This window comes from Anastrepha obliqua, chromosome 1 (assembly GCF_027943255.1).
Source record: "Anastrepha obliqua isolate idAnaObli1 chromosome 1, idAnaObli1_1.0, whole genome shotgun sequence".
Classification (NCBI taxonomy): domain Eukaryota; kingdom Metazoa; phylum Arthropoda; class Insecta; order Diptera; family Tephritidae; genus Anastrepha; species Anastrepha obliqua.
Genome location: NC_072892.1, coordinates 65,513,410 through 65,523,791, shown reverse-complemented (window position 1 = coordinate 65,523,791; position 10,382 = coordinate 65,513,410). Strand labels below are relative to the sequence as shown.

General features: G+C 34.4%; 1 protein-coding gene across 1 annotated transcript in view; it reads right to left on the bottom strand.

Annotated features, from left to right (window-relative positions):
• Nucleotides 1-6,074, bottom strand: part of LOC129244811 (extended synaptotagmin-2-B) — an 82,585-nt gene extending 76,511 nt beyond the window's left edge. The window contains exon 1 of the mRNA XM_054882718.1: nt 5,869-6,074. The gene's annotated coding sequence lies outside the window, so the exon portion shown is untranslated. The remainder of the gene's footprint in view (nt 1-5,868) is intronic.
• Nucleotides 6,075-10,382: the final 4,308 nt, after the last annotated feature.

Below are 10,382 nucleotides of genomic sequence, written 5' to 3'. Positions count from 1 at the left end.
GAGTTGGCCGATTAGTTCCGGATTTGATACCCCAATTAGCCAATGGGCAATGATCGACAGTTTGTAGGTACAGGGCCTTTCTACTTCAAGTTTATTAGCTTTTTTTAATCTATTAACATATTCTGATAGATGTTAAGCAGCAAATGTCCAATTTTCTAAAATGAGTTAGACGTCCCTGGAAACCATTTAAATTCAATTAAAACCCACTACGACTTTGGCAGGTCTGGGAAAACTTCATTGAGGAAAGTTCTGAATATTCTCGGTTGTTATAATCATCCTATAGAACCCAAATTGGAAAAGTTAATCGGGTTTAATCTAATTTTAGTCAATTGGCTGGGTGCAAGGCATACAAGTATGGAAAATATGAAGAAGAAAAAATGCATCTGGGATTGCGATTTTCAATTTTTAAATTCTTTTTTTTAACTTTTAATTAAATTAATGCAGATATGTCTAAATTTCGGCGCAAAATTTATGAAGTTATGAGTATTTGTGCCTCCATTGTTCCAGACCGTGTTTCTATACCTGCTCGACCTTAAAGTTTAATTATGAACATTTTATGTTATTTGGGAAGTTCCTATCTGTCCTGGCCCAATCTAATTGATTAATGGTTTTGCACAGCACTTTTGAACACAATTCGTGAGGTGTCTGATGTTTTTTTTGCTTTTTTGTTTTTTGGTTTTTAATAATTATTAATTTTTGCAGGGCATCTCTCATTAGTTTCCTTCATTGAAAACTGTGTTACTTATCCAAATTAGTCCAGCTTGAGCAAGACTATAATTATGAGTTTTTTCGGTTAAATTGAAGCCGAAGCAAATGCAACCAGCAATAGAAAATGCAAGCCTATCTGAGTTTTTTTATACTTCTTTATATATTTTCAGTTAATAATATTAAATACCGCAATAAAAAATAGTATGCAATGATGTGTTTTGCAACGCATTTAGACTAGCACTCAAGTACCTACAATATCTGGCACCGGGTAACTTCTTCCTAAATAATGAAATTAATTTTGTATTAACTTTTAGACGTCTGGTTGTTTACTAGACGCCATACGGCGAAACAAAGTAATGAGCACAAAAAACAAAGTAAGGGTTTATAAAACTTCCACACGACTACTGAAGACGTATGCCATTGAAACACGCGCAGACATAACAGCTACAGAACGTACTATATCAACTATTGAAATGCGAGCTCTTAGAGCTATAACCGGCCACACTCTACGAGACCTTATGAGGAATGAAAGCATAAAAAAAGTGTGAAATACTCGATATAGTAAAATGGAGCCGCAAAAGAAGACGAGATTGTAAGCAACATGTCCTTCGAATGACGGGCGACCGCTTGACAAAATTGGTGTTGACCGAGAAACCAAACACTACCCGCCTGCGAGTAAGACCACCAAAGATGGATGGAAAGAGTGCTGGGCATCGGGATCTACATCCGGTTGGTTGGTTTAAGGGTGACCCCGCATCGGAGTGCCACATAGACCGCAAGTTGGGTCCGTTGTGTTGCCCTAGAGATCATTGTGTTATATGATTTCCCCACCTAACCGAGATTTTTATTGTAGATTTTGGTCAAAGATATTAATTCGTTTCGAAAATTTGATGAGAGATTCGATTTTCAGGTCCGAGAGTACTGAAAGATTGTCAATTGTTGGAGAGCCTAGAAGAGCGAGTCGACTTCTGGCTAGACCGGAACAACTGCACAGCAAATGCCTGCTCGATACTTCCTCATCTTCGTCCTCGCAGTATCTGCACAGGTCGTTTTGAGGAACCCCGAGTCGACGTGCGTGAGTGCCCAAAAGGCAGTGGCCGGTGATAAGAGATATTATATGCCTTAGTTCGTGTTTCGAAAGACTTATAAGGGGTTTTGTCTGTTTCAGATTGCAGGATGACCAGATTTGTCTGGTCGTAACGCAAATAGTTTCCACTCGCCACCTTCGATCAGCAATGCTGTGAAATTCTCGAGCATTTACATGTTGAGAGCGGAATGTGGATTGTGGGTAAGTTACTAACATCTGATTGCGCAGCTCCAGCTCTTGCGAGCTCATCAGCTTTGCAGTTACCTTCGAATCCACTGTGACCCGGTATCCAGATAACTTGGACAGAATTCTGAACACTTATCTCGTTAAGAGATAAGAGACAGGATCGAACCATATCCGAGTGGGTATAAGAGGAGCTGAGTGCTCGAACGGCCGCTTGACTGTCGGGGAAAAAGCGGATATCCTCTAGTGATATTTTATTTTCTAAGAGAGTTTTCGCAGCATACCAGATAGCGCATACTTCCGCTTGGAATACACTACAGTACATCCAATGATTAATAACATTGATTTTTGTATTGGATATTAATATGTACCTATATACATATAAGCTTTTGTTAGAAACAGAGAAATAGTTCTAAATAAAGATGAAGTAGAAGAAGATGTTATTAGAATATTTTAATCTCTGTCGGAAGAAAAAAGCGAACAAAAATGATGCATAGATGATTGTTTATAATAAAAGCTTTAAAAGGAGTAAAAGAAAGTAATCAGACTAAATAGATGGTGTGAGTTAGTGTTTCATGTCATTTGTTAACCACGAGCAATTTTTAATGGTAAGGGTGGGTTTAGTTTTGTCCCTGCTTGAAGCGTTTTTATAGTTCGCTCTTCTTAATATTTGATATATAATTGGCGTTTGGTGTTCATAAATGTATCAGAATGTACTTAAATAGGTTGGGCAAACATATTTTCAGTTTTTTTTTTGTTTTTCAAAACTTTCGAATTTAGCAACAGAAAAAAATTGTTTACCCATTCCATTGATAGCGTGTAGGAAAGCTTTTTTTTATTTTCAGAAATTTACATTATGGACCTCAATTTGAAGATATTAGCAGCTTGTTTTCTAGGTTAGGTTAGGTTATGGTGGTAGTCGGTCTGCACAACCAACTCACTTAGCCCTTACAGTTCCGTTGTGATATCACTGTGCTGCACGGGAACCCCATTTACCTTTCTTCGTGGAACCATTTTGTTGCTCTTATTATACGTAGAATTGATCCCAATCCCACGCCAGCCAGCTCTGTAAGAGAATTAAAGAAGTATTTAACTAGGCAACCTGCTCTGATTTTAGCTAGGGCTGGACAATTGCAAAGGAAGTGCTCAACTGTTTCTTCCTCTTCCTCATTTCTACAACTTCTGCAATATTCATGGGAGAAAGACCTTCGAGATATTGTCTCTTGAAAGACTAAGCAATTCCTTTTCCTTTTCTTGTTTTTTTGCGGCCATAGTAGCCTAGCTGTTACACATGTACCTTCATCTCTCGATGACCTATTGGCCTCTTGGATAATATTGTTTTTTATTATTAGTTTACTTGTGGCCATGGGTATTCCAATGGTATTTTTTGCGCTGAGCAGGTGAAGAGCAGTACCTTTTCTGGCTAGCTCATCAGCTTTACAGTTTCCCTCAGTAACTTTGTGCCCCAGAACCCAAATGAGGCTGACATTGAATACGGCACTGCCCGCATTCCTGTGCAACCTTCGATCTGAGTATAACCGCATTCATTGATTTGATGGCTGCTTGGCTATCCGAGAATATATTTATTGTCGTTTTTGTTTTGGCATGCGTATTTAGATATGTAGCCACTTCTTTTATAGCTAGAAGTCCTGCCTAATAGACGCTGCAGTAGTCTGGTAGTCGAACGGATAGTTCCAGTCCTAATTCCTTCGAGAAAACTCCATAGCCAACCTTATAGTCTAGCTTGGAACCATCTGTATAAAAATTTAATGCCCCCCTTCTCCATGGCCTTGGAGTCTGCCTTTCCTTTCTCGGTGGTATACTCGTCTTGAAGAGCCTTTCGAAAGTGAATCTAGGAGTAGAGTAGTTTATTTCTTGTTTGTGACTATTCAGAGAGTGGAAGATAGAAGCGTGGCCAAGCCACCGGTCTTTCCATAGCGCCATACTTTTGAGCCTGAACGCCGAGGCGGCGGCCACATGTTTCCCTACCACATTTAGTGCAGGTAAATTGAGTAGCATTTCTAGCGCTTTGTTTGGGTTAGTCCTTAAAGCGTCAGAGATGCATGAAAAAGCTGTTCCTTGGACCTCATGATTTTAGCGTAACTCGCCTTTTGAGCAGATGGATACCATACAAGTATTCCATATATTAAAACTGGCCTAACTACAGAAGTATAGAGCCAATGTGTAACACGAGGTGTTAGTCCCCCTTTAATACCGACCGCTTTTTTGCAAGTATATAATGCAACGTTGGTCTTCTTTACTCTTTCCTCAACATTAGGTTTCCACGTGAGTTTCCTGTCTAATATGAGTCCTAGGTACTTGACATTTTCTTTCAAAGGAATCTCCACACCCTTAAAAATTAGCGGGGAGATTAAAGGGAGCCTATGTTTCTTTGTAAAGAGGATTATTTCAGTTTTTGTGGGGCTTATACCGAGTCCCCTGCTCTCAGTCCAGCTTCTAAGTGTGGCCATGTTAAAGCGCAGAATATCCAAAAGGGTGTTAGGATATTTGCCTTTAACGGCAATTGCTAAGTCATCTGTATAGGTAGTGACGTGCCAACTCCCTCTTTCCTGGGTGAGCAACAGTGAGTTTACTGCCAAAATCCAAAGAAGAGGGGAGAGGATTCCGCCTTGCGATGTGCCTCTGCAGACTTGTCTGCTTAGAGTAGTGCTGCCTAATTTAGCCGTTACCTTTCTTTTGACGAGTATAGCTTCTATCAGGGCAACAACTTGTAGTTCAACTCCAAAATCTTCTAATGAATCTACTATAGCGTTTGCATCTTGAGCAGAAAAGACATTAGACTAATGGGTCTGAAGTCTTTGGGGTTAGTGTGTGAGGACCTACCTGCCTTGGGTATGAAGGAGGCTTTTGTTTCCCTCCAGCCTAGCGGAATGTGGCCCATGTTAAGACAACTTCTAATGATAATTTTGATTAACGGTAAGATGATGTCCCGTGATTGTTGCAGTGCAGCAGGGTAGATACCGTCTAGTCCAGGCGATTTATAAGAACCAAAGTGCTAATAACCCAATTCGGTCTTTGCGTTTGTGACTAAGAGACTTCATAGGTCGGATTGCTTTTTATTATTGGTGGAATTGTTTTGTTCCACCGGCTTGTTTTCTGGGAAGTTTGTATCTAGGAGAAGACCTACACGTGGATTCTCGTAGCGAGGTTAGATGCTTGTTCCACCAAGGTGGTTTAGACTTCCCTCTGAGTTGGACAACAGGGTGGCGAGCTGTTAAGGAGCTGTTCATTGCTTTCTAAGAATTGTTGTAAAAAAATTCGCACCAACTTTGGCAATTCAATATGATTTTTATTAACCACAAACAGTCTATTCCATTTTCAAAGTGTAGAAATCATCTTCCTTAGTAACATCATAATAACGCCCTTATATGGCTTTTTCAATTTCACCAGTTCCTTTCTTGTTTTGAAAGATCCCACAGCTATACCTTTACGTAGCTCACAACACTTTTCAATTATATGTAAAAACTCTTCAATTTGTTTAGTATTTTTAATTTCACTTTTTCATGTTTGTTCTTCTAACTTCCGACTGTCACCATTGCTGCTCTCCATAATTGCGCACTCACATGCTCTGACTCCCAGGTGTTTAATGAAGTACTCAATACGACCATAAAAAATTATAGCAGCAGAGTGTATACACACACACGCTGGTAAAAACGGAAGCCACCCAAGCATAGTGCCAATACAATAAACAACACCAAATAAAGTGTTAAGCGCAAATTTGCGTGCACAACTTGCAATTTTTTTTTTGTTTATTGCTATGAACTAATGCATTTTATGTAATATATATATAATATTTACATATTTATTATTGGTATATTCATATTTATTAAATTATTTATCAATATGCACACAAAAAGATATCTACTCACATTTTCCTACGTATTTTACTTTTTCGCTTCAGCTTGAGGCCCTTTTATAACTTTTTCCAAAATAAATAAACTGAATTCTCTCCTGAAAAATTTACATAATTATTGGCAACTCAAGCACTCAACGTTGTTAATTTTATTTATCCTGTATTTTTTTCAGTTGTCTAGATTGTCAACACAACACTTTTGGCGAAGGAGGTAACGCGTCAACAATAGTCCACGCAGCGAATTCAACTGAAATGGCAAGTAAAGCAACGTCGAACTTTAGCTGCCGATGCCGACACACAATTGGGCGGCCAAGGAGATAGGCAACACAGACAACGGCAAACAACGGGAGACAATGCTGTTCTATTTGACCCACATCTCTTACTTGAATGTGTGAGAGTGCACTCATAAAAGATTTTGAGCAAGGAATGAGTTGAGAGCACTCACAAGATGAGCAAAAATCCACTACAATCATTTGTGAGTGATTTTGCTTCACAGTCAGTGTTACTCATACGTACGGCGGTGCTTTTGGAGGCTTTGGTAGCCACTGTATTTCGATTATGGTGGTTGTAGGTAGTGGATGCATTTGTGAGACCACTGTTATGGGGTTGCGACTACGAACAAAGCATAGTGAGCAAAAAGCAAGAGGTCAAAAATAAAAATAAAAACATAATATAATAAAATAAAATTAAAAAAAATAAAATAAAATAAAATAAAATAAAATAAAATAAAATAAAATAAAATAATGATCTCGAAATGGAATGGATAGACGCACAATCATCCAATTTATGGTTGAAAAAAGGAAAGCTATTTTCTGAAACAGAAGGTTTTGCAATCGCTATCCAAGACCGAGTTATCCCAACGAGGAATTTCCGAAGGTCGATACATGGCGAGGCAATAGAAGATAGATGCCGAAGGTGCGGCATTTACGGTGAAACAATCGACCATATAATTGCTGGATGTAGCGTACTTGCCCCCCGTGAATATGTCATGAGACATAACAATATAGCAAAGATCCTCCACCAACAACTTGCGATCAAACACGGTCTCTTACAAGCAGAAGTCTTGTATTTTAAATATGAACCAAAGGCAATATTGGAAAATGCAAATTTTAAACTGTACTGGGACAGATTTATTTCCACAGATCAAACCGCAGCTGCCAACAAACCTGACATCATCTTGTTCGACAAGATAAATAAAACAATCGAAGTAATCGATATAGCGGTGCCCCTTAATCGCAACATCCAAAGCACATACTCCACCAAAGTATCGAAGTATGCAGCTTTGGCCATAGAACTGAAAAGAATGTACAAAGCGAGGGAAGTGAATATAATCCCAATAATTATATCGTCCACTGGATTAGTGCCTAAGCATTTAATAAAAAACTTGAAGAAGTATGACTGCCAACACCTCTTAGAAGACATGCAGAAGTCGACCATACTGGACACATGTGCAATAGTTCGTAGATTTTTAAATATTTAAGCAATAGCAATCACATGGGCGTAGAACTTGGACTACGCTCCACCAGAGCACAATCCCTTGAAAATTTTATCCGGGATGTGTAATCTCCGGCAATAGCCGAGATGGATTAAGCTCAAATAAAATAAAATAAAATAAAATAAAATAAAATAAAATAAAATAAAATAAAATAAAATAAAATAAAATAAAATAAAATAAAATAAAATAAAATAAAATAAAATAAAATAAAATAAAATAAAATAAAATAAAATAAAATAAAATAAAATAAAATAAAATAAAATAAAATAAAATAAAATAAAATAAAATAAAATAAAATAAAATAAAATAAAATAAAATAAAATAAAATAAAATAAAATAAAATAAAATAAAATAAAATAAAATAAAATAAAATAAAATAAAATAAAATAAAATAAAATAAAATAAAATAAAATAAAATAAAATAAAATAAAATAAAATAAAATAAAATAAAATAAAATAAAATAAAATAAAATAAAATAAAAAAAAATAAAATAAAATAAAATAAAATAAAATAAAATGAATTAAAATAAAATAAAATAAAATAAAATAAAATAAAATAAAATAAAATAAAATAAAATAAAATAAAATAAAATAAAATAAAATGAATTAAAATAAAATCCGAGGAATATAAAAAAAAATTATATAAAAAAAATTTACGGAAAATTAATTAAAATATACTTAAAATAACAAACAAATTAAATACAAAAATATGGTTTAAATTAAATATACTAAAATAAAATAATATATTGTAATATAAAATTAAATAAATTAAAACAAAATTAAGCTAAATAAACTAATTTAAAAAATGTATTAGATGAAAAAATATTTATATATAAAATATACCTACAAAATTGTAAAACTAAATTGAATTAAATAAATTAATATTATATATAAAATTTAATTAAGTGAAAACGTACTTATACATAAATTTTAATAAATCAAAATTAAATAAAAGGAAATAAAATATATTAAAAAAAAATATAGTAAAATGCATGTAAAATAAAATATTAAATAAGATAAACAATTGTAAAAAGATAAAATGAGCTCAAATAAAAAAATTAAATAATAATAAAATACAATATGAAATAATATAAAATAAAATAAGAGATAACCAAATAAAATAAAATAAACCAAAGTAATAAAATTCAATTAAGTAAACTAAAATAAAAAAGAATTTTATAAAAAAAATATTTATACTTAAAACAAATGAAATAAAATACGAATAAAATAAAAAAATGTATTAAAATAAGGAAAAAAAAAATTATAATAAATTAAATTGAAATAAAATATAATAAAATAAGGTAAAGTTCTGGACTAAGTAGCATTACAATACAATGACAGAGCTTTGATCGTAATTTATTTTTTAAATGAAGTGAAACCTAAATAAATTATAACAATATGTAAGAAAGAAAAGTCTATTAGAAAATTTTAATCAAGAAACATGTTGAAATATGGCTGCCATATATTTTTTGTATAATAAGTATTGCATTAATTTGCCTAGAGCTAATTTATACGATGACTTTTCACCCTGGGTGGATGGTTATGCGTTTCGAGCTTGGTGGCAAAAAGTATAGAGAAGTTAACGGGCTAGGCGTGCATGCACGGCCAGCGAAATCGAGGGACTTTCTTGACATTTTGCACTCATCACATTCACATTTTCGTATTTTTATTCAAGTGCTCTTTGGGTTCACGCTCAGCGAACAAATGACCAAAGAAAATTATCCACCTAAACGTCAAAAACACGAAAGAAAAGCCGTTAACAAAGGGTCAATGTGTAAATGATAAATACTTTTGAAGATTTCTTTAAAACAGAACGTGAAAAAACCCAGTGTAAAAAGTCATCGTGTAAATTAGTTCTTAACCACTGAAAGTAACAGACAGCAAGAAACAGATGAGAGTGACGAGTTGCCCTATATAAATATTTGGCGCAGTGTTTTTTCTTACAGATGTTTGGCGGAGCCTCTATTTCAATTTATAGTTCATATTTGGATGTTGCTCGACAAGTGGCTTGGCCTACAGTTTTAGGCAGCCTCTGCCTCTGAGTGACAAATTTTGTGTACGATTTGACAGACATCACAAAACAACCTAGACCGCCAAAGCATTTCAACATGTACTCGCCCTTATTAGATGTATTATTTTAGTCAATCAGGTACTTACTTTAATCAAGACTTGATCACGCATTTTAAATAATTAATTTTTATTTTTGCATTTGATGCTCAAATTTTAGATGTAAGCCACGCGGCCGCTAAAAAACCATCTGTCATTCGAAGGCGGAATAAAACTGCACGTGGTAAAACATCAAAACACAAAACACCACTAATAGGAGGTTAATATACCTATTTATATATAAATAACCTGATAATATCACTTTATGCTTCCACTTCGAAAGTATACTTGCAGCTAATGAAATTTTTGACATAGATGTTCGATCTGTGTTTTAAGGTGAATGATTTATTCAAGACAATTCCATGGCACTACATCCCGCATTGATTTTCTATTCCTTTCTACGTCTGAAAATAGAGGTCATAAATTTTCCCATTAAGAATTATTTCTCTATCTGCCAACCATATTTCAACAGAGCCATTTAACAAACGAAAATATTTCGTACAAGCGTTTAGCCCAAATTCTTCTGTGTGACATAATTTAGATGCGTGAATCAATGCAGTGACAACATGCCGCATGGAAACCGCCAGTGACTCAGGGATTTGTTAAAAATAATTTTCAAAAATACTTGGAAAACAAGAAAACTAAGCAGTAGAAGCGAATAGAGCAAAATGAAAAGAAAAACAATACCACAAATGTGACACTTAAGCTGACAAGTTGTTGGGCAGAGATCAGGCAGCAATTTTCGAAAAAAAAGAAAACCTTCAAAGTGGGTGAAGATTTTTTCTGATATTTAAATGAAAATTCAGGAAGGAAGTTCATTGAAATGTGAAGCGAAATGAAATAAAATTATTAAAATTAGTTAGTTAATCATTAGTTCCAGTCTGTTTCAAAAGAAAAGAACCGGTTTTTTTCTTGCTTTGGGCTGTATA